The sequence below is a fragment of the Antechinus flavipes genome, chromosome 5 (assembly GCF_016432865.1).
Source record: "Antechinus flavipes isolate AdamAnt ecotype Samford, QLD, Australia chromosome 5, AdamAnt_v2, whole genome shotgun sequence".
NCBI lineage: Eukaryota > Metazoa > Chordata > Mammalia > Dasyuromorphia > Dasyuridae > Antechinus > Antechinus flavipes.
The window spans coordinates 201,269,957-201,294,316 of NC_067402.1; the positions used below are offsets into that span (position 1 = coordinate 201,269,957).

Genomic DNA, 24,360 nt, shown 5'->3' on the forward strand with positions numbered 1-24,360 from the left:
ATCAATGGGGGAATGGCTGAATAAATTATGGTATTTGGATGTTTTGGAATATTATTGTTCTATAAAATATTATCAGTAGGATGATTTCAGAAAGGCCTGGAGAGAACTTACATGAACTCTTACAGGAGAATAATGTACACAGTAACAACAAGATTATGTAATGGTCAACTCTGATGGATATGGCTCTTTTCAACAACAAAGTGATTCAGGCCAGTTCCAATAATCTTGGGATGGAGTGAGCCATCTGCATCTAGAAAAAAGAGTATGGAGATTGTAGATAACAACACAGTATTTTTATTCTTTGCTTGCTTTTTTCTCTCATTTTTCCTTTTTTGATCTGATTTTTCTTGTGTAGTATGATAAAAGTGAATATATGTATAGTAGAATTGCACATGTATAACATATATTGGACTGCTTATTGTCTAGGGGAGGAATGGAGGGAAAAGGAGGAGAAAAATTTGGAACACAAGGTTTTGTAAAAGTGAATATTGAAAACTATCTTTGCATATATTTTGAAAACAGCAAGCTATTATTAAAAGATTAAAAAATAAGTCACCTTCCCCCCAAAAAGAAAAAAAAACTCAAAATGGGATTACAAAGAATTGGATATGATTGAAACAACTAGAGAATTGAAGCAATACTGAGAGAGTCCTTAATTTTTTTGTGTTATAGGCCCCTGTGAAAGATGGGTAAAGCCTAAAGACCCAACTTCAGAATCATATTTTAAAACATATAACATGAAATATATGAGTATCAAAGAAAATAAATGACATAAAATACAATTATATAAGGATATATTGAAATAAAGTTAAATTTGTATATATATATGTGTGTGTGTGTGTGTGTGTGTGTGTGTGTGTCTATATTTATATCTGGATCCCATGTTAAGAAGTTTAATGTAGAGATAATCAGATTGGCGGAAGCAGAACGCTGGAGTAGAAAGAGCACTTTCAAATTTAACATATAGTTTTTAAAAACTGTGTAACAGAAGTTCACAGTTTTGCATAAAGTCTTATTTTTAAATATTTCATGTTTAATACTTAAGTTCATATGAAAAGGAAAATTTCTAAGAGGAATAAAGATGATTTCTAATTTTTTAAAAAAATTGTCTTTTACCCAATCCTGGCCTGCTTACCACAGCAGACAGGGGTCTTAGTGGTCAAAACACAAAAACATATGAAAACTGTAAAGATGATTCCACTCATCACCTTCACATGGAATATGTGCATGCTTATGGATAACCCAAAATCCAGTAGATGTGAAAGACAAACAGCATTTGTGTCAAAAAAACTTGGCAAGTTATTGTATCCAAATAGTAGCCCTGAATGAAACAAAACTGGTAATTGAAGAACAGCGTACCAAAATCTGAGTTATATATGTGTTTTTCTGGAGTAGCCATAGTAATGGGGAGTACTCTGAAGCTATTGTAAGTTTCACAATAAAAACTAATGCAGTCAATAAGCTCATGACTATGGGATGGTCATTTGCAGGAAAGTATCATGCTACCATCATTAGCTTGTATATTCCCACTGTGATGAAACCTGATGAGGTCAAATTTTTTTTATTAAGACCCTCATCATCAATATGCTGAAAGAGGACAAGCTTGTAATTTTGAGTGACTTTGACTCAAGAGAAGGCATAGACTATCAGACATGACAAAGAATCGTTGGGAGAAATGGAGTCAAAATACGCAACAGCAATCGTCACTTGCTACTGAACACTTGTGTGTCTCATGAATTTTTCATCACCAACACTGTCTTCTGTATAATGAAATACAATAAAGCTTCGTGGTTGCACCCTCATAGCAAGCACTCATTGTAACAAGAAAGACAGGATGTGACAGTGACAAAGGTGATATGTTGCACAGAGTGCTAGACTGACCTTAGACTTATCCTCTCCAAACATTCATATTCAAAAGAAGTGGCAGATTCAAGGCAAGATAACTCTCAGAAGATGTAATGCAACTTTTCTGTGAGTGAACAGTTAGTTTGTTGCTAACTTTGAGGGAAAGCTGAGTAATTACACATTTGGCAACAATGGAGCAGAAAATGATTTTTTTCAAAGCTTTCAAAGATTTGGTGTAGAGTTCTGCAATTACTCCTTTTGGTCAGAACAATCACAAACACCAAGCCTGGTTTGACTGAAGTGTTGGAGAAATTCAGAAGCTGCTAAATGAAAAATGAGAATTTCACAGGTTTACTATCAGGATATTCATCTGTCTCTAAGAAGGCAGCATTTAACTTTATCAAAAGACAAGTACAAGGAAACTTAGATTCAGGATTCTTGGCTCAGTAAGAAATCAGATGAAATTGTTTTATACTGATAGTAACAATTCGAAGTATTTTTACATTACCCTAAAGGCTATTTATCATGATGCATCTCAGCTACTTAGTGCTAATAAAGACACATGGATTAGTGATAAAGACATGATTCTGGAGAGATGAGCTTGAACACTTCCTTAAGTATTTTCAACAGACTCATCAATTACTGCTAAAGCCACTCAAAATAATATCTTGGTTTGAAGGTTTGCTATTCCACAACTCCAAGACAAATGACAGAAGCAGAACGGAGGTCTGTATACAACATTTGTAAATCTGAACCAAGCTTTTGATACTGTTAGTACTGAAGATTTGTGGAAGATAATGGTAAAATTTGGTTGTCTGGAAAAGTTCATTAATGTTGTATACCAGTTTCATGATGGCATGTTTGTACAGGTTCTGGGTAATGGACAGTACTCTTGTGCTTTCCCAGTCACTAATGGAGTGAAGCAAGGTTGTGTACTTTCTCCGGTGCTTTTTAGCATGATATTTTTAGAGATGTTTCAGACACTTTCAATGAGGACAAAAACAGGATCAAGGTCAATTACCACACTGATGGTAAATTATTTGACTTGAAAAGGTCATAAACCAAGACTAAAGTGGAGGGAGAGTTGGCATGTGACTTTTTGTTTACAGATGATCATGCACTCAGTGTAGCCTCTGAGGCTGAGATGCAATAAAATATAGATCAATACTTTGTTCTTTGTGCTAATTTTGGCCTGATAATTAACAATTCCAATCAACTGACTACATTGTTTGGATGCAATTGTACAGGGAACTTGTACAAGGCAAGCACTCAACAGAAAGGCCAAAAGAAGCTGTACAAGGACACTCTCAATGTCTCTTTGAAGAACTTTGGAATCAAGTATGGATCATAGAAGACACTAATACAAGACCATCCAGCCTAGTGTGTCTGCATCAGAAAAAGCACTGCTCTGTGAACAAAGCAGAGTTACAGTAGCTCAAAAGAAATGTGAGATGTGTGAATTTAGAGACATCGCCACTCCAATTGTTCTTGTGGACTATTTGTGCTCAAGTTGGGGTAGAGCCTCTTGAGCTCATTTTGGTCTGATCAGCCACAGTCAGACACACTGTAATTTGACTAAATATTGATCTTATTTTGATCTTATTCAAGCATGAATGAAAACAACCAACCAACAATGGAATTAGAGATAAGGTTTATAACAAGGTGCACCTTATACAAAGGTACTTTTTGCAGGGGGTGTCTCATTATATGCAGCACACCTGGATTGTGACTCTATCAGACAGCCATATCCTTATGAGTTTGGATGACATTTGCAATGAATGAAAGAAAAATCATTTCTAAAATGCTTGCTATGTGCAAAGCACTGGAGTTACAAATAGGAAAAACAAGATAGACCCTGTTCTTAAGTAGCTTCATTATACTGGGGGATGTATAGATGGAAAGATTACACATATAGGAGGATCAGCTGCAAGTTCCATAGACCTTAAAGTGAAGTGGGAAAGTAAATGATGATGTGTCTTCCTTAGTGTTATTTTAACTAAGATAACAATATTCTTTTCAGATGTTGATCTAATTAACAAAACCAAGGATTTTGATGGCAAGAACTTTCTGGATCTTCAGTAGCTGGGGGTACTGAGACAATAGGAGCTATAGGATATCTAGAAGCAAATATCTTTTAGTTCAACAAATGTTGTTGCTGTTTGAACTTTCTGGATTCCCTATATGAAGATAGCAGTGAAATAGAGATGGTCTGAAGCAGGGATGGTGGCCTTGATAGAAGGGATGCTATTATTAGTCTCTTGGAGTCTCTTGGGCTCAAGGTCCTTGGCTATTTCCATTGTAACTGCAGGAGATCATGGCTGTAGTTTGATTTGATCATATATTTTCCCTTCCTTTCCCTCAGAATACCTTTGTCTCAGCTGGACTAGCTTGCTTGCCTTGAGGGGGGGGCAGTTTTTTGGCATTGTGGGAAGATGCTTGACCCTTTCTTTACAGGGTATTTTTTTTTTTTTTGTCTTAACTAATGGCTGTGGGGCTGAACTGGAAGCAGGGCACTGTTTTACCTGTAGTCTTGCTTTTATGGAATCAATTAAGGATCTTAGGATAGGCATCTACATGTCTAAATTTGGACAAAGAATGAAGAGGACTTCACATTCACTTTGATGTGCAAACCTGACTCATATTAACTAAACAGATACTTACTCAATGACGCCAATAGTGAAGTACTGCCTTTACCTTGAGTTTCCCCTGCTTAATTCAACACCACTAAGCTAAAAAAAAACCTCCAAAGTTGGAGATGATTAATGTCTCTAAATAACTGCCAATCTTAGCTCATACTCACTTTGAAGAACACTTTAGAGACCACTCACTCTTGGTTATAATATTTTGAAAGCAAAGAAGAAAAAAAATAGCACTTGTGTACAGTACATATATAAAAGGATTTGCAATTCTGTTCCTTGAATCTGGGAAGCTATGGTAAGTACTGCACAGGCTTAGAAAAGCAAATCTATAATGGAATTACAAATACCAAAATTAACAATAATGTTCTTAAAAGGAATTTGTTTTTGAAATGGGTGAGATGAAAGCAGAACACTAGGAAAAATCTGTTACACCTTCTCTCACTGTTAATTGCCTAAAAAACCTAATGTTCATTAATAAGAAAAATAGTTTACTTAGATTCAGTAGTAATATTCTTTATTCAGAGAATTGTTTCAGCAAGTGTAATTATAATTATCTTCATTATGGTTTCTTTCTTTAAAAGTGGTATTTCTTCAAATAGGCTATTTAAAATGTTGATTTGGTTCTCATTTAAATAATCTTGCCCAAGTTCTCATTTAAAACACATCTTTGGACCTTAATGTTGAAGAGCTAAATTGTAGTTAAAAATCTAGAATACTTATATCTATCAGACACTTTGGGAGGTTGGTATGTGCTGTTATGTTCTTTGATAGAAAAAACAAAAATAAAAAGTGCCAAGACCTCAAATTCTTTCCAGTTGTGTTAACAGGAAGTCAGGGACATGTAAGCTACCACATGTTCTGTTTTGATCAGTTTAGGTTGAAGCTTAACAAGTATTTTGTATCTGGGTTTATGGTTAAGTAAATAAATCCCTGATCACTTCTTTGTCAACTTGGACAAAGCTTGTTTGCTAATTTTGCAACACAGTCACTGACTGGCTATGTAAATAATCCCAAAATGCAGAGAGTAGGTTGGAGGTAGGATGGTCCTCATCATCTCTGATTGCCTCAAAACTCATAGATCTCTGAATTCTACTTCTAGTACCTGTGTACCATTCGGTGGCAAATTTTTTTGGCAACATATCAATTTTAGTTTGAGTTTCTTATTCTGCACATTGAGGGTAATCCTCAAAAGATCCCCCATTTTTGTGATGAGGAAATATAGTCTCGCTTTGCTACTTTGAAAAAGCTACATTTTTATCATTGATGTCGGTATCAAGATTACAGTTCCTCCAAGTTGCCATGGCAGAAAAATTCAATCTGTGAGTCAACTTTCCACTCACAAAATCTTTCTGTACTTAACTAGGCAAGTTTCCAGTGACAAATGCACAGTCCATTATTTGGATTATTTGTTAAGCTTCTCTGATTTAAGAAGACCTTCCAGAGTTTACATTCAATTGGCATATCCTTGGAGAACCCAGGATAGTATTACTATGGTGAAGCAACAAAGTATTACGGTCATGTCAAATAATGAAGATAACTAATGGAAATTCTCCCCAAACAGCCTGTAGAGTTAAAATACCATATTTCTTTATAGTGTGAACCAGCATGATAATGAAAAAAAAATTAATTTCGAGTCAGAAGACCTGGATCCTTGTTCTATCTCTGTTGCTTTTTAGTTGTGGGCCTCATTTTTCTTTCCTATAAAATGAGGGTAGTAATAATAAAGGCAAATAACAAAAATAATGTTCTCTTAAATACTATATTTGTGCAAGTTATCATTAGAATAATTCTTCACAAATATCATTCTCTAGGGCCTCATCATGGCAGAGAAGTAGGACTGTTTTCTGATAGACTCTGGGAAGAAATCATAAACTCAATTGGATCCTATCTAATTATAAAGTCCTCTTGGGTTTCAAAAAAATCAATTTTGAAATACAGGATGTCCAAAGTGCAGCTAGATTATAGTAGTTTGAAAAAGTAGTCAGTGGAGTTATTAGATTTCAAATGCAATAAAAGTTAATAATATGATATAGCAAGAAAAAAAGGGGAGTACAATCTGATTATGTCGAGAAGGTAGTTAAATACTCATTAGATACTCTCAAATAGACTGTATTAGGAATATTATGTTTAGTTTTAGATGGCAAATTTGAGGAATGATCTTAAGAAGGTGGACTAAAGGATCTTGTTGTCCCTCACTAGAGATTTTCTAGCGAAGGCTAGATAACTTATTGCTACTATTGTAGAAGAGATCGCCAGCTTGGACTTGATTGAATTAAATCACCTTTAAGGCCCTATTCAACTTTGAAATTCTAGGGAAGGCTTTGGATATTGCCATCTGTCTAATTAAGTATGAAGTCAATAAGTCAACAAGTTTTAATTAAGTATCTACTGTGAAGAATTTCATCACTAAAAGTTTGTCTCCTCTGATTATGATTTTTTTTAACAACAGAAATTCATAAAAACTCTACTCAGATAAAAATAGGGTTACTATTGTACTCAGTTAATGAAGTTCCCATTGAAATGTAATCACTACACTTTCAAATATCCTTCTCATCATTGTTATCTTGTCATGATTATCATAGTAGCTTTTCTTGTCTCTGTAAGTGAATTAAAGAAAATAGCACCATCCAAATAGAGCATAGAAATATTTGGCTTCCTTAAGATATCAAAGAAAAGAAAAGAGACCTATATGTGCAAAAATATTTATAGTAGCTCTTTTTGTGATGGAAAAAGAATTAGAAATTAAGGGGATGCCCATATATTGGGGAATAACTGAATAAGTTGTACTATATGATTGTGGTGGAGTACTATTGTGTTATAAGAAATGACAAGCAAAACAATGACAAACCTAGGAAGATTTATATGAACCGATGCAAAGTGAAGTGAGTAGAACTGGAAGAACACTGCATACAGTAACAGTAATGTTGTGTGATGATCAACTATAAATGACTTAACTCATCTCAGCAATACAGCAATGCAAATCCAAGACAATTCCAAAGGACTCATGATGAAAAACACTATCCATACCCAGAGAGAAGTGATAAGGTATCTTGTCTGATAGATACCTGAGAGAGCAGGTTGAAGCATATTTTCAAACTTTATTTTTCTTGTTGTTTTTTTTTTTTGGGGGGGGGTGCAACATGGCTAATATGGAAATATGTTTTGCATGACTTCCATATTGGTTGGATTCTTATGAAATTTGGGGAAAATGGGAATGAGGGAGAGACTTAATAACTCAAAATTAAAAAAAAGAATTTTAAAACAAAGTATATTTGATAAATAAAAGAAAAACAAAATGTTTGGCTAACAGTGCAAGATAACAGTATAGGATTTTATTTAAAAACTTAGAGAGTTGATGATTTCTATAATGTTTCCTCCTTGAGTGGAGTTTTGTTATTTTGTTTTCTGTGCACTTGGATCAAGAGCAAAAAAAAAAAAAGCGAATACAATAGTATTGTACTGAAAAGACAAAACTATCACTCTAACACTTTTTAAACCTTGCCTAAAGAAACACTGTAAGTTAACCTGTATGTAATAAATAGGAAAAAAAGTGTCCTGAGGAAGTATTTTTTCAACTATATAGGTTAATACAGTTGGATAAAGGCAAAGAACCTCTAGCCTTCTATGAAATCTTTTAATATTGGTTCATGGACAAGTTCAAATATATATTGAAACAGTAGTATGAACCAGTATATATAATTTTGAGTTGATAGTGATAGAAAAAAAAACTGTTTCCATGGAGAATTGCAATATGATAAACTTGTGACCAGAGAAGATAGTAAAAACAAATAATTAAGAAAACTTAGAGAATAGAAATTAGAAATGTATTTTCTAGGGAATAATGAGATTTATCTTCCAAATAAACTAAGCTTCTTTATCCCACCTGACTCATTTGGCTATAAGCAAATCTTATTTCTGAGTATTAAGTGTTTGCTCAAAAGACTCAAATTAGACTTTGGGTACAATCATGATGAGAACAAGAGGTTATCAATGGCAGGTATTGCAAAACAATTTTGATAATATAGCCAAGGCTGTGTGTGTGTGTGTGTGTGTGTGTGTGTGTATGTGCGCGCGCGTGTGCATGCGTGTTGAAGAGCTGGATAGAGTGGAGTTTGTTAACTAATTTAGTTTTCATCCTGCTTGTATATGTTATTTTAGGAGGTCACTAAAAATAGGAATTTAGGACAAGATCACCAAGATGAAAAGTGAGCAAATAACCTTATCATCCATTCTGGTTTTAGGTGCCAGTGTTTAGCAAGTTACAAAAGATTGAACATGAAATTACTTGATTCTGAGGTATTTATCTGAAAATATGTGTACTGCTCCCTAAGTGGTTCCTCAAACCTTCTCCCACTGAATCTACAATTTTTGTATGTTGTCTGCATTGAGGCATCTGTTCTACTGTTAGGTACCATGAGCAGAAGGAAGTAGGGTGAGAGAAAGGATCATCTCACTAAAGGCCTGACCATTTCCCATAGATTCAGTCAAGATAGGTACTCAGACTGCATTAAAATATCATATGATGTTAAGAACTTGCTAATACTCCTCTTAATTTGTAATCTACTGAGTTAGGAAAAGGTCAAATCCTCACTTAGATTTATTTTAGATTATAAACTCCATAAATTCAAGGACTGAGTCTTATTTTTTTTTTTTAATCATCCATGGTGCCTTTCATAGGACTTTATTTATAGTAAATTGTCAGTAAATATCCTCTGGTTTCTTTTTATATGGAAATTAAATTTCAAGGTTTCATCACATGGACTTGTTTCTCTATTCACCTTCTTCATTTTTTCCTTTCATTCCTGTACTCCTTTAAAAGTTCATGCATATTCAGCAGATCACCTTTCTACTCTCAAACTTAAACAAAATCAAAGTCATGGTGAACTCTGAATTTTCTGAATTTGTTTTACTTGGAAATCAAGTAACACAATTCTCTTAACCATCTCTATATAAAATTTGCTGTAGTAAAATAAGTACAAAATGAATTTGAGTACTCACCACTATCTCTAAGTCTTTATTTTTATTAGTAGAGAAGAATAATTGCACTTTTAAATATGTAGTTTAGAATATAGACTTCTTAATTAACTATGCCTGATCATGCAAACCAATTAGAAAAAAATTAATTGAAACAACTGGCTAATTAGGAAGACTAGTTATTTTTCAAACATGTTTGAATATGAAGACTCAGTTTTTGAATAAATCTGATGATAGTTCCTTTGTAAAATTCATTTTTTTTTCATTCAAGGAAGTCCAGATTGAAAACCAGGTACCTTTCAATGTAGCTCCAAGTAGATCATTTAAGAAGAGCTCTTAACTATCTTATTTCCCACCTGGCTCATCATCCTGCAAGGGAACTTTCATTTCCTTAGTATCTCCTGGCCTGGGATCTGTTCCTCGCTCTGTTTCGATAGGGTGGAAGATAGACAGTGGATAACTCTACTCAAATCTTTCATTTTCAGAGGGCATCCAGGGTAGCCATATTATCATTTACTATTGGATTGCACTCCTTTGGAATTCATTATACTCACTTTCTTCCTCTCTGTTTTTCAACTACTTTTTATATATTGTCTTTTATATGCTTGTCTTAGAGGCAGCTAGGTGACCCTACAGTGGATACAGTGCTAGGTCTGAAGTAAAGGAAGATCTGAGTTCAAATTTGCCCTCGTTAATTTTTATTTACTAATTATGTGATCCTGGGCAAATCACTTAGTCTCAATTTCCTTCTTAAATGATTTTGAAGAGAAAAGGCTTAGCCCAGCACTTGGTATGGAGTAGCCACTATATAAATGCTTCTTTCCTTTATCTTTTCCCTTTAGATTGTGTTTTTCTTGAGGACAGGACTGCTCTTTTGTATCCCCAGTGATTAGCTCAATGCCTGATACATAATAGATGCTTAATGAATGTCTATTGGTTGACTAATATGTGGCACCTCTTTTCTCACTTATAAAAGTTTCCCCCCTTAGATTTTCCTTCCATTTCTTACCCATTAGTTCTTGAAAAAAAAATCTATCTATTGGCAGAAAAAAACCCAAGACTTTATTAAAGATTCGCTCTATGCTAGGCACTTTGAAAGTACTGTCTCATTTGATCCTCACAACAACCTTTCAGTGCAGGTACAATTATTATCTCCATTTTACAGTTGGAGAAACTGAGGAAGACAAGTTAAATACTTTTCCAGGGTCATACAGCTAGTATCTCAGGCCAGATTTAAATTCAGGTCTTTATGACTCCAGGACCAATGCTCTTTCTGTCTAGATTTCTATATAATTCAAATTCTACTCTTATTTCTTAATCTTTGTACCCTGGCTTTCGACCTTGTAATTCATCTGAAACTACTCTCTCAAGTTACCAATGATTTTATCTCTTAGCCGCTGTTTCTCTCTCTCTCTTCTGTCCTTGTGCCTTTGTCTCTTCTTCCTTCCTCTATCTAAAGTGTTTAGTTCATCTTTGCAGATGCACATTGCCCCTTAGCTGTCTTAGGGAAAAGAAATGTATTTTATTTAATCATACACACACACACACACACACACACACACACACATACATACGTACATACATATACACATACATATATATATATATATATATATATATACATGACCCATATTTTCTCTGAAGGTATTTCTCCCAGTTCTCATTTTCACAGACAAATACGATTCCCAGAGTTAGGTTGACTACATCTTCCCCTTTTAGAATCATCTGCTAAAGAAAATATTTTGGTTATAATAAATTTAATCAAAACATCAAAGTACTGATTTTTTTCTGTATAATCCAAAAGAGATTAAACCAACCATCCATACTGCACCTAAAGTTTAAATATACTCATCTATGAAATCTCTCCATACACATGGAATTACAAAGATAAAGTAATGTGATCAATTTTAATGTTATTAAAATATAAGGTATTAAAATTTGTTGCTTTAAATTTGAAGTACAAATAAGTGTGAATTTTTAATCTTTTAAAAAATGTCAGTCATTTCCAATTTTTGTTGTGCTTACAAACAAAAACTAAATTTGAAACAGTGAACACATTTAGTTGGCAAAAATACATTTTTTTCCTTTTATCCAATGAATAGAAAACATTAAAAAAATGAACCTACAATACTTAGTCATCAGGACATTAGATAATTGATGATTATTTAAATATGCAATAATATGTAATTACATATTTTGTATAAATGCATTTATTTATATACATGTATATTTATACTCATATTTCTAGGAGGTGAAGGGTTAGAAAAATATGTTGAAATGATTAATGCATTTTTTCCTATGAGTCTCATTTCAGTGGGTGTTAAAGCTTAAAATTCTTTTCCAGCAGTGGTAAAGTGATTTGAGGTCTTTGGATTATTGCAGAATCTCAAATAAGTTCCTCACCCAGTTATAGAAATAGGTAGAGAGGAGGGGATCCTTGGAGATAGTGATGCCAATTGTCTCCATGGCAAATACTGTATTTCATCCACACATTGAATGAAGTTCAGACTGTGTTTTTAGCTAATTTCACTATACTAAGTTCTTCAATTCCAGGCCTGTAGATACAACTGAATCACAGCAAGTCAGGAAAAATCATTAAGGCAATGTCATTTGAGGACATAATGGAGATTCTTGCAATAGCCACATATGCTGTATTCTTGTGCCATAGTTAGAAGGTGTTCAAGATAAATATCAACATTCAAAAGGTACAATGGAGGAACTATAACTCCTTACTTTTAAAACCTGACCCTGTGCCATATGTTTACTCATTTCTTTCTCTAGGTTTAGAAACATCATTCCATTTAAAAAAATCAATATCATGCTGGATCACTCTTTTCTTTTTTCTCAGAATTATTTGATCACTTTTATCTGCTTTGAAAAGCAATCACCACATTGCATTCTATTCTTGAGGATATCAGGCTTGAAACTTCTAAAAAGTTGAATGGTATAAGATACTTCAGGGACCCTCAGTAGAATGCCATTACTGGAAGTATATTTCCTCTGGAAAAGTGAACCAATATAATCTAAGCTCTCACTTCATCCCAGTTTTATCTTTTTTATTTTCAGTAGTATTTTATTTTTTATTTTTTCCAAATACAATTATAAAATAGTTTTCAGCATTCATTTTGTAAGATTGTGTTCCAAATTTCTCTCCCTTCTTCTCTTCCCTTCCCCTCCTCAAGACAGCAAGCAATCTGGTAGAGGTTAAATATGTGAAATTATTTTAAACATTTTTCCATATTTGTCATGTTGTACAAGAAAAATCAGGCTAAAAGGGAAAAAAAAACAAAAGAAAGAAAACAAACAAACAAAAAGGTAAAAACACTATGCTTCAATTTATATTCAGTCTCCATAGTTCTTTGTTTAGATGCAGATGGCATTTTTCATCCCAAGTCTTTTCATCCCAATTTTATAATGAAGACTATTTGAAAAGAAATGGAATACTTTTTTCCTGTCATTATATTTTTCACTGAAAATGCAAAATTTCTTTTTCACTGAGCAAGATTTTCATCATTTATTATGAAAGTTTTTTAGATCTCCTGCCTATGATCTCCTTCCCCCTGCCCTTTACCACCCCCTTCCATGATACTAGCAGGTATTGTTGTGAAACAAAGTTTGTCAGTTAATAAGCATTTATTATGTTCCAGGCCAAAAAATTAGTCCTTGTTTTTAAGAAGCTCACAGTCTAATGGGAGAAGCAATATGCAAACAGCTATGTACAAACAAGATATGTCTAGGATAAACTAGTGACAGTCTCAGGAAAGAGATACTAAATTAAGGAGGATCAGGGAAAGCTTCCTCCAGAAGGTGAGACTTTAGCTGAGACTTGAAGGAAGCCAGAAAGATGAGGAGGTAGAGAAAGGAGAGAGAGAGAGAGTTCCAGGCATGGAGCATAGCTGAGAAAGTGCTTGGTCAGGAGACTCTATGTCATGTGTGAGGAACAGCTATTGGATTAAAAAGTGGGTGGGGCTGGGGATGGGGGCTAAGATGTAAGAACACTGGAAAGGTAGAGAGAGGCCAAGTTATGAAGGACTTTAAAAACCAAATAGAGGGTTTTGTGTGTGATCCTAGTAGTGATAGGGAAATCCTGCAGTTGATGGATAGAGAGGATAACTTAGGTAATTTAGTTAAATCTGAAACTAACTGGATACATCTCATAAGTATTTAAATTTAATTTGGATTTCTTTAATTTCTTCACTATGCCCCCAGCACACTCATCATTGGGAGGTCTCATCATCTTTCAAAATCCCATTGGCCTAATAATGCATTTTGTCCTCTCTACCATGACTCTATTCTAAGTATTGTCCCTCCCCCACATTTTCGGCTTTCTTTTGTATGTTGTATTCCCCGTTGCTACCAGGGGCACCTGAACCTCCACAAGCAGCAGATAGACAGAACCATCAAGGACTAGATCATCCTCAGAGACACTAACTGATTGGACTTGGGGGGTATGGCAGAGGACACTACCTAAGGTCTGGGATGGCTGGTGCCAGGACCTTCCCATTGGTGGTTCCTGGTGGCAGGGCAAAGTAAATGTTTCCCTTCCTCCCAACAGCTATAAGTGCTGCTGGGACGGGGCCTCTTGTGGCTGTTGGGACAGGATGGGCAGGATGTATTGTACCTGGATGATGCCCCCAGACTTGCCTGGAGGGCAGGATACAGGATGTCCAAGGGTACCAGGTCCCATCACAGTTGCTGCCTCCCCTTCACTAGGTGGGGCAGAACTTTCCCTATAATTCTTTAGCATTACATTTTCTTAATCTGATCTGTGATGAGAAGGGTTAACAGAGAGACATAGGTTGTAATGGTATTGTTAGCAATCCACTCAACTGAGATACACTCATGGTTCTAGAGGAGGTAAAGAGGAAAACCAGAGGGATTTATTGAATATTCCTCTCCTTGTGCCTTTTCTCCCTGGAGCTGCAACTTATTTAGTGATCAGGGTTGAAGAGGGTTCCTCTATACTTCCTGAGGTGCTTTCCCTTTTTTACCTTAACCATCATTCTCCATTTTGTTTTCTAGTGACCAGGTTTCTTGCAGTACAAACAGACTCCTAGTTTCTATCTCTCATTGATTAAAGAAATTAAAAGGATCACACTTTTTTTTTTCTAATTGTGTTGAAGGAACTTGGGGATTAGTTTCATCCTTTTCTACCTGCAATTTCAAAGGGGAATTCAATGTCAGAATATTGCTTATCAGAAAAAATTGGCTTAATTTGTTTAGAGATGGACAAAATCCTATTCGCAAAATAGGATAAAAAATGGGTTAACAAGAGGTTTCTATAAAGTGCAAGACATTTACCTATTTTTTCTCCTTATTCTCTTTACTCTGAGATTACTGATAAACTAGTTGCCTTCATGGCCCTAGAACAATTAAGCAATTAATCTTCTCAATTACTAATTTTTAAAAGTAAAAGTTAATCTTTATTTTTCCTTAAAACAAATTCTATAGAGGTACCCCAACCTTACTAAGAGGATTCAGAAAGGAGTGAGTTTCTAGACTTATTCCAAAACCTTAAGATTCTCTCCTGCGATCTTAAAATGACTCATTGCCAAACTCTTTAATGCTCAATCTCTAGAGCTCGAATCACTAAGATGTTTTCAGCAATTCTTCAAATTTTAATTACCTGACTTCACTTGTGTAATTCCAACTTGGTTAATGTTGAAATAACAGAAAAAAAGTGTTCTTTCTTTCTCTCTTTTTTTCCTTTTTCTTATAATCTAATTTCTCATGGAAAGTCTAAAGTGGAACTAATCTTGTTTACTGAGACAACTGCTTCAGCTATGAAAGTTCATTAATCTTTCCCTACAATCCTTAGGAGTTTTTCTGGATGGCTACATTTTTTTTTTTTTTTTGAGATAACAAAATCTAGTTTATAATACAAACACAATACAGGCATCCTACATCTTACACACAAACACAGACAAAATGACAAGACAGATACTAATCTTCTTAGAAACACACAAGTTACCGAGATGTGTAGACAAACAATTATAATTTTACAAGGGTGCAGAGAGGCTGATTACAAGAGGTGTACAATTTAGAGAGGATATCCTTATTAGAAAAAGCAATGACAAAAGAGGTCATGGAAGGGGACTTGGAGTTTTTCTTATAGAGAAGGGTAAGTTCAAACAAAGTAGGAGCCCAGGAGTTTGGAGAAAGACAAGGGCAGGAGACTCACCAGTTGAAATAAATCTCTGGTGGTATCTGATCCAATCCCACTGGTTACTCAAGACTCCAATGACCTGGTCCTGGGAATAATACCACTTCTGACATCAATGAAACTGGCCTCTACCCTACAGGTGACTGGAGATGAATAAAGTAAGCTAAAGATAGGAGAATCAAGACACAGAGGTTGAATTTTAAAATGAAAAAAAAAATTGGCTTGCAAGCAAAGATATGGATGTTGGAATCACGTTCAAGCTCATGTGGAGAGATTTCAATACATATATACAGTGAGCTGTGGCCCTGATAATGAGGGGTAACAGCAACAATGAGATAAGTTTAATTTATAACAGGGCTTAATGACCCAGAACATAGGTAGATAGGTACTTATTCAAGCTCTGAGACCACCTGATGCTGATATGAAACAATTCTGGGCTTTTGATGTGGTTAACATCCAGAGGGTGAATGAAAAGGATTATTGCTATGTCAAGCTCAGACATAGACTGATTGTTGGACCTTAGTTCAGGAAAACAGTGTCTCCTAATGTCTTAACTTTACTATCTAGTTAAAAAAAACTAAGTAGATGTAGGCAGATATGTGAGAAGAGAATTAGGAGAGAACAATATCATAAAAACCTAGAGAGAAGAGAATATAAGAGAAAAGAAAGTGATTTACAATGTCCATAGCTGCAAAGAGTTCAAGAGAGAATGAATATTGAGAGTTTGGCCAGAAATTGTTTTTACTTACTTCTCCCAGTGAGGAAGAGGAGGAAGAGATAGTATCCAGACCACATCTTTTTTCTCTTAATATGAGGATAAAAACCATGACATTCTGGCATAGAACTCTACCCCAACTCTCATTTGGAGATGAGAGATATACCCAAAAAGTCTTTGATCTAAAACTCTTGTCTAGTTACAACAGTGAATGACCTTTTTTAAGATGTAGAATGAATTAGTCTGTCCACATGGATCATATATTTGCTATTTTAGGATCTAAAAAATAATGTCATAATCATAAGCATTCTTTAACAGGTGACAGCTTCCAAAGCAGTAAAAAAAATTCTGATTTTCTTCAGAGATGCAGATTTTGATCCTTCTCTAGTATTTTCCATTTGAACTCTCTCTTGTATGTGAATATATGTTTACATATGAATTACAAATGATATGATTTATTACATATAAATCAATGAGTAAAAATAATTTATTAAGCACTTACTATGTTCAAGCTTAATACAGTGCTTTTATATTCCTAAATATAAAAGCAAAGACATGTACCCAGCATTCTAACAGAGGGAGACAAACATTTTGAAGAGTGCTGGCCTTGGAGGGATATTTTGGTTTGGAAAGTTAAAGGTATGGTGATTATAATCATGTGGGCACAAATAGACATATCTTTTCTAGAAAGAATGACAGTGTTGATTTGGATGTTGTTTCAGAACTGGAAAGGATGAGGATGGTTAACAAGGGATATGAAAGCAGGAGGATGATGACTTCTAAGAAGCCCAGGAAGGAAAGTGAAGTTTTTCTGAAACCTATGTCTAGGTATAATAGGTGACTGAAGCAACAGTCATAGATAATGGGGTCATGAGACAAAAATTGCAGGAAAAGAAGGATTAAGACTTTTTTAAAAATATGAGACAAAAATAAGGAAAGATAAATAATTTAATTAAAACAGAAAATATGTATATATTTATACATATGTATTTATTAAATGTACTTACATTTAATAAATATTAAATGTAAGTAAATTTAATTTAATTTATTTAGTATAATTTAAATTATATTTCATATATATTAAAGCTTTAAACTGTATTAAGATTTTTGGGACAGAATATTTGTGTGTGTGTGTGTGTGTGTGTAGTACCTGCTAGCAAGAGAGGCAGGGGAGAAGTTGTAGTGATTTAACTTTTTGTAATTATTCAAAAGCCACTTATCACACTTATCTCAAAATCAGTCTCACAGATACCTGCAGAGACTTTTCTTTTCCTTTCCCTTTTTCTCCATAATTACATTCCTTATTTCCATGAAATGCTGAACAATGATAAAAAGTTGAATCTTGCTTCCAATCTTTACTCATACTGATTTTTTTGTTCCATTTTCATAATAATTTAAAGGGAACTTTGGTTAAAACTCCCCCAAACTACATTGTGAGGCTCATTATCTGCCAGTGCCTCTATGACCCCATTGCTATCTGGCCTTTCCCTGGCCTAACCCAGGCTTGGAAGCCCTGTTCCAGGCTCATTCACTGGGAGTACCTCGAGGGCTGTACAAAGCCAGTGCTCTCCCCATGACTACCTGGCATTATGGTGACTCCAAGTAGATGGAACAAGAGACACAGCAGCAGGAGTAATAGCATATGCCTCAAAAGTATCATAAAGGCCAAATCCAGAGACTTTTAGTTTTCATCTTTTGAGTCCTCTCTATTATATGACACCATTGGCCACCATTTCCTACTGGATGTTCTTGCTCATTTGCGTTTTCATGATACTTCTCTTTTTATTCAAAGTCTGAGGCTCATAACTCTAGGCTCAGAGATCACTGATTTCAACGTCGTAATTTTACATATGAGGGAAGCGGAGCCCAAGGAAGTTTATTTAGGACCTCATTAAAAGCAACATACACAAGGAGCCAATATTAGGAGTTCTCTGGAGCTGAGGTTCTCTGACTCCAAATTTATTGCAACAGACTGGCTCTTTTACTTTTGCAATTACATGTACAGCCTCCTTTGCTGCATCATCATGCTTATTCTTCCTCTTATCTATCTTCTTCTTTCTCTATATCCTCTCATGTGGCTACTTCATTATCTCTATGGGTTTAATTATTATATCTACTTGAATGATTCCTAGATGATTGAGCCTACATATGGATCACAGAGGAGAAAACATGTATAGTTAGGAAACAAAAATGCTCTGATGCTGTGACGTTGTGGTCATGTCAAATCTGTTTCCATTTAGTCTACTTACCTTTAGTCATGGTCTCTCTACTGGCTTCATTGCTTTGCTTCTGTTATGGTCACATGGTTTCTTTGAGTTTTTGTCTTCTCAAAAGATATCAAAGAATATTGCAACTGAATAACAAGAGGAAAATTCTGATGAATTCAACAAATCCTTTAAAAGACATAGTCAAGAATCACATAAGATGATAAAGCATAAAGGGCTTGCCATCTGCACCAGTGGTCTTTAAGGCAACCATTGAATTATTATATGTATTTTGCTATTATTATTATTATATTAATTGCATTTTATATTGCTTTATATATAATTGCAATTATATTAATTGCAAAGGGGATAATGAAAAAGGGTCAAGAACATGGATATAGGAATATTAAAAAGATTTAGTGCCCTTACTCCCTCACTCTTTCTAGGGATTAGAAGTCTAACAGCTTGAAAGAGAGTGGGAACCTTTGTCCCACATCTTCTAGTTCTTGCTTGTTCTGATAACAGTAATAATAATGATCTTTACAGGATAGAGACAAGCACGATATAGAAGACAGCTCTCCCTCCCCCCCAAAAAGAGAGAGAGAGAGAGAGAGAGAGAGAGAGAGAGAGAGAGAGAGAGAGAGAGCAATGAGAGATGACCTGGGCCCCAAACAGAGCCTTACAAGGGATTTTACTGTTCCAATGCAAATTGAGAAACTAGCCCTACCTTTAGCAGGAGGAGAAACTCTTAAGTACTATGCAGTAGAATGAGAGAAAGAAAGTCCAAAGTCTGCTAATGCCTATTGGTGAGATTATTTCTGACTCCTCCCTCCTTTCCCCTCCTGGAAGAGAGACTCATGGTTTAATCTGCTTCTTGTTTTCACTTATTCCAAAAACATATGTGTGTGCATATTGGATGGATGGAGAGGGGGAAAGAGGAAACCTGCTCTTGGGTGAAAACTTAGTGATTGGCATTAGAAATAGTCAAGCAATATCTAGTTATATGTTTAAAAGCTATTGATATCAATTTTATTTGCTTGCAGGAAGATTGGAAAAGGGGTGAAGAGCAAATCTAAGAGAGAAGAGATTGAAATTAAAGAACTTTTTATAAAGCCCAATTTGGATTTTGCTAGTATGACTCGACTGGGGATTTGAGCTACACAGTTAACAGGGATGAGATTTTATTTGAAAAAACAACAATCCTTAGGAGACATTCCTATTAAAAAGGACAGAAATGGGTAATAGAGAGGAAGGCAAATAGACATTTTTGCCCTTGACCCCTGGAAAACAATAGATGAGGTATATGAAAGGAAAGCCACATCACAACAGAGGAATCAGTTGCTAAGAAAGTTCTGTGTCTATAAAGGAGTAGGGACCAGGTTCCCCAAGCAGATCCAATTAGAAGCCTAGATTCTGGGGTTATTGAACATTTGGCCTCCTGTTTGCCAGCACCACTTGATGATTATATAAAGATCTTCAAAAATCATCTCACACAGAGAACACATACAAAAAGTTAAATTATTGTGATCTTTTTCTTAAAGCTAGAGTGTTTTTAAAATTGCTAACGTTATGTATGGTCAATGGTATTGTAAGAAGCTTTAAACAAAAAAAAAATAGAATTATAACATTTAAATGAGAACATACAAATGACACAATTGAATTTTATTCTTGCTATATATTCACTCAGGCACCCTGCATTAAAGACCATCTCTAATGCCTTGTCATGCTATGAAGGAAATCATGAATTATTTCATTTTTGCAAGCATTTATTAGTTCTTTTTCCTCTGCCCCACAATTGAATTACAACAAAAATGTCTCATCATAAACTTGTATAATTTAGAAAAAGCATTCCCACATCAATCATGTTAAAATGTATGTCATATGTTATATTTTAAATCCATCACCTTTCTGGCAGGAGGCTGATCAATGTACTTTTCCCCCAGACTTCTATACTCATGGTTTAGTATTACATTGATCAAATTTCCAAACTTTTAAATAATTATTGTCATATAAATTGTTTTACTTCTGCTCACTTCAGTTTGTATCAATTGATAATAAACTTTCCAGTTTCTTTTGAAACTGTCTACTTTATTATTTCTTAAGACGCATCACAATTTATTTAGCCATTGTCCAGTAGCTAGATATTCCCTTAGTTTTCACTCTGGTATAACCATGAAAAGAGAAATATTTGTGTGCATATAGGTCCTTTTCCATTTTCTTTGCCCTCTTTGAAATATAGACCTAGTTGTGATATGGTTAGCTCAAAACTGAGTCACAGTTCAGTAACTTTTAAAATTGTGAATGTTTAAAATTAAAAAAAGTTAGAATTCAACCTCTGGCAGGTACTCCCAAACTAGATGGATTACAGTATGGGCCTAATGATAGAATATATTTCTCCCATCTAAGGATAAGATTAACTAATAATGAAATCATAAATCGTTGCAGTTTTGAAATAGATTCCATACTAAAAAGTATGGAAAGGCTGGAGAAGTTTGTGTGAGGTTAGATTATGTAGCTATATTCTTATCTCATAGAAACTGTGCTGAGTTTAAAAAAATAACATTTATTTGCTTCAAATAATAATAGCTGACCTTTACATAGTGCTTTAAAATTTGCAAGATATTTTACATATATTATCTTTTTTGCTTCTTAAATCCTTTGGGGATAATATTTTTGCAATGAACTGTCAAAATACGGGGTGAAGCTCTTTCATTGTGCTGTTAAGGCTACTTGAGACCACTTTAATAATGGAAATTCTCTTTTAAAAACAAATGACTTTTTTTTTTTTGAGACTACAACCTATTGAAAGTATAGGACTTTTATAATTTTCTTTTTCTTATATAGATCACAGTTACTTTCACTTGTCATAAAAATATCAAAGGAGTGAAAAAATAAAGAACATGTTAATGGAAAGATAAGCAAAGTGTACCCAATGTATGAAAGTGCAAAATGCATTCTAAATTAGCTCCAAGAGGCTTACTTTAAAAAGAAAAAAAATGATTATTCCACACTATTAAACGTTACTTTCATGAAAAAATTTCTTACTCAAAGGATAATATTTTATTCTTTAATACAATTATCAATAGAGAATTAATAGAACTATTATGATAAATTATTGTTGCTGACTTTCACCCAAGCATATATTTCTATTATTTAAAAGGCAAAGAAAACAACTGCAAATTTAATTTTAAAATCTACTTTTCTTATTTTTCTTTTGGAACACTAATTTGTAGGGAAGTGTAAGTTAAACTTACTAAACTACCATTCAACTTGCCATGAACTTGGGTGTATGTCTTTTTAACTCTGCATTGAGAACTGTGTGTTTTGCTATAGTAGAGAATATGGGGTCAGGACACCTATATTTGACTGTTCTCTCAAATATTTTTTATTTGTGAACTCACTATAGGCAAGTCTCTTCCAATTGATAAGCTTCAGTTTCCTTATGTGTAAAATGAAGATGACAATACAAATAGAATTATTCAGAGGAAAGTGATTTGTGAAGTTTTTTTGAAATTACTATCAGAAGCAATGGGACGTTTATCATTTTCTTTCCTTATAGATCACAGTTATTTTCATTTGACATAAAAATATCAAAGGAGCAAAAAAAAAAAAAATAAAGAACATGTCAATGAAAAGATAAACAAAATGTAACCATGTTTCAAAGTACAAAAATGAATTCTAAATTAGCTCCAATTCTAATGTGAATCATTAACATTTATAAGTAGCAAATGAGAAAACTCTTAAGTAGTTGAAGTTATTTATTTTTTACTTAATAGCAATGATTTTTTAAATTATTAAGACATTCTTGCTGCTTTGGTGTACTTCGTTATATCACTTGAATGCAAGCAGATAAAGATGGTACTGAATTTTAAATTTTGTAATTCTTTATTGTTGAACACATTTCAAATTGGGGGGATTTTATGTTATTTTCATTATTATTCTGCTTATAACTTGCTTTGCTTTGCTTGTCAATATTAAAAAAATACTTTCTGGACAAATTGAAATATTTACTCTCCATTTTGAGTAAAAATGCATGTAGGAAACAATCTGTCTTTATGTTTTCATGATTCTTTTTGTCTGACATCCTAAATATAATCTTTGTTTATTCTTGTATGAAAATTTTTTTAAATGATCCTTTTGAGAATATGTTTGGGAGCTAGTCTGTATTATTTTGATATGAAATAGCGGTAAGCTATGGAAAAGTTTCAGCCACAGTGTACTTGTATTAATGCCAAATTCAGAAAGTAAATAGAAGCTGGTGTAACTGATGTTTAAACTAAGTGTCCACCAGTAAACTGATTTGGGAGTTTTATTTTGTTTTGTTTTCTTTTTTAAAAGAGCTGACGCAAGTTTGACAAAGGGAGGTGTTGGGGTGGATTGGTGTTGGTGATTGGCTTCTTGGGTTTACTCCCACATATCTTTAAATCTTTGCGTAGCTACACAAAGGTTCATATAAGTAAACTCTTTTACAGGTGTATGTCATTCCAAACAATTAAGAAAAGAGGGGAAGATTGGATGGTTGGCTTGGAGGTAAAGCTAATTTTTTAAAAAAGGAATGTTCTTACAAAATTTGTGTTTTTCTAATTATTCTAATTATCTTTCTCATTTCTGAAATTAACTGATTAAAGAATATAAGTATTTTCCTCCTTTTGAAAACATTAAATATTATTTTTAGTATTTATTGACTCAAATCCCTGTTGCTCTGGGCTATTTAAGATAATAATTTGGAGGTTTGGACACAAAATGAATGCACTAGGCAATATGAAAGATCAAATTAGAAATTATAAAGTAATAAGATGTGCAGTTTTATGTAGCTTCTAGTTAATCTTTGTGAATTTTACAATTAAAATAATGTATTAGAAGAAATATTTTTAAAAAGAAGGATGCACTTTGCACTTTGTGACTTTCCATTAATTTGAAAATTCATTCTAGTCAAAGAAAAGAGAGAAGTACCATTTAGCATAATGTAGGTTCAGTAGGTCTTTCATTTTAAGTTAGTAATTGCCTTATATACCAAGAGGTCAGATTAGTCTGTAATCAATTTGAAGAAAAAGGCTAAATACCTTTACTTGTCTTCTATATTAGAATGTCCTCAATGACTCTGCTTTTCTATAACATGAATGGAATACATAAAACTTAAATGTGATACCAGATTTTGATGTCAGGGCATAAATTATTTATAAAGACACATGCTTTTTAATGGGATAAATACAAAAAGAGAAAAGATTTTTCCACAGATCTTATCATAATTTTGTGTTTCAACTTATAAATAATTAGTATTGGTCTGAAAATAATCCAAGAAATAGTAAAACCAATCACATTTTGATAGTTCAGTTTAATACAAGTAATTGATAGTGCTTATCTATTTTTTTAAGCCTATAGAAAGAGGACTTTTCAATGAATAGAAAAGGCTCTTGTGAGAATTTTTTGAAATTATTATTTATAATGACTTTTGTGAGCTTTTTCCTAGTGCTTCCAGTTAAATTTTAAATATAGCTTCAGATGTTTTCTGAAGTAGAGACTTTCAGTCCCTATTATTAGAAAGAATATGAACAACACAACTTTTGATAAAGTATATAAACACTAAACAAGTGATATAAAACATTTAATTTCTTCAGATTTTCATATCAAGTAAATGTTATTCTTAGATTGGTATTAAAAATAGTGATTTTTAAAAAGTCAGTTTGATACTTTCACTAATATGAAGTTAAATGATGTTCATAGCTGTAGAATACATGGGAGAACTGTTGGAATATATGTAGCCACCTGACAGTGGCTGCTGGAGATCCAACCCAAAGTGGATCTCCTCTTGTGAGAGGA

General features: G+C 33.8%; 1 protein-coding gene and 1 long non-coding RNA gene across 6 annotated transcripts in view; one reads left to right on the forward strand and one right to left on the reverse strand.

Annotated features, from left to right (window-relative positions):
* LOC127538970 (uncharacterized) overlaps nt 1-19,251 on the reverse strand; it is a 77,187-nt gene extending 57,936 nt beyond the window's left edge. Inside the window, exons 1-3 of one of the 2 annotated variants that reach the window (XR_007947793.1) lie at nt 19,224-19,251; nt 18,586-18,689; nt 15,640-15,764 (exon numbers count right to left, since the gene is read on the reverse strand). This is a non-coding gene — a long non-coding RNA (uncharacterized LOC127538970). The remainder of the gene's footprint in view (nt 1-15,639; nt 15,765-18,585; nt 18,690-19,223) is intronic. The other variant, XR_007947792.1, reaches the window with a different exon arrangement.
* Nucleotides 1-24,360, forward strand: part of SLC38A4 (solute carrier family 38 member 4) — a 119,850-nt gene that overhangs the window by 57,706 nt on the left and 37,784 nt on the right. For 2 of the 4 annotated variants that reach the window (XM_051962854.1, XM_051962855.1), the window contains one exon: nt 23,013-23,070. The exons of the other annotated variants lie outside the window; for them this stretch is intronic. The gene's annotated coding sequence lies outside the window, so the exon portion shown is untranslated. The remainder of the gene's footprint in view (nt 1-23,012; nt 23,071-24,360) is intronic. 4 annotated transcript variants of the gene reach the window in all.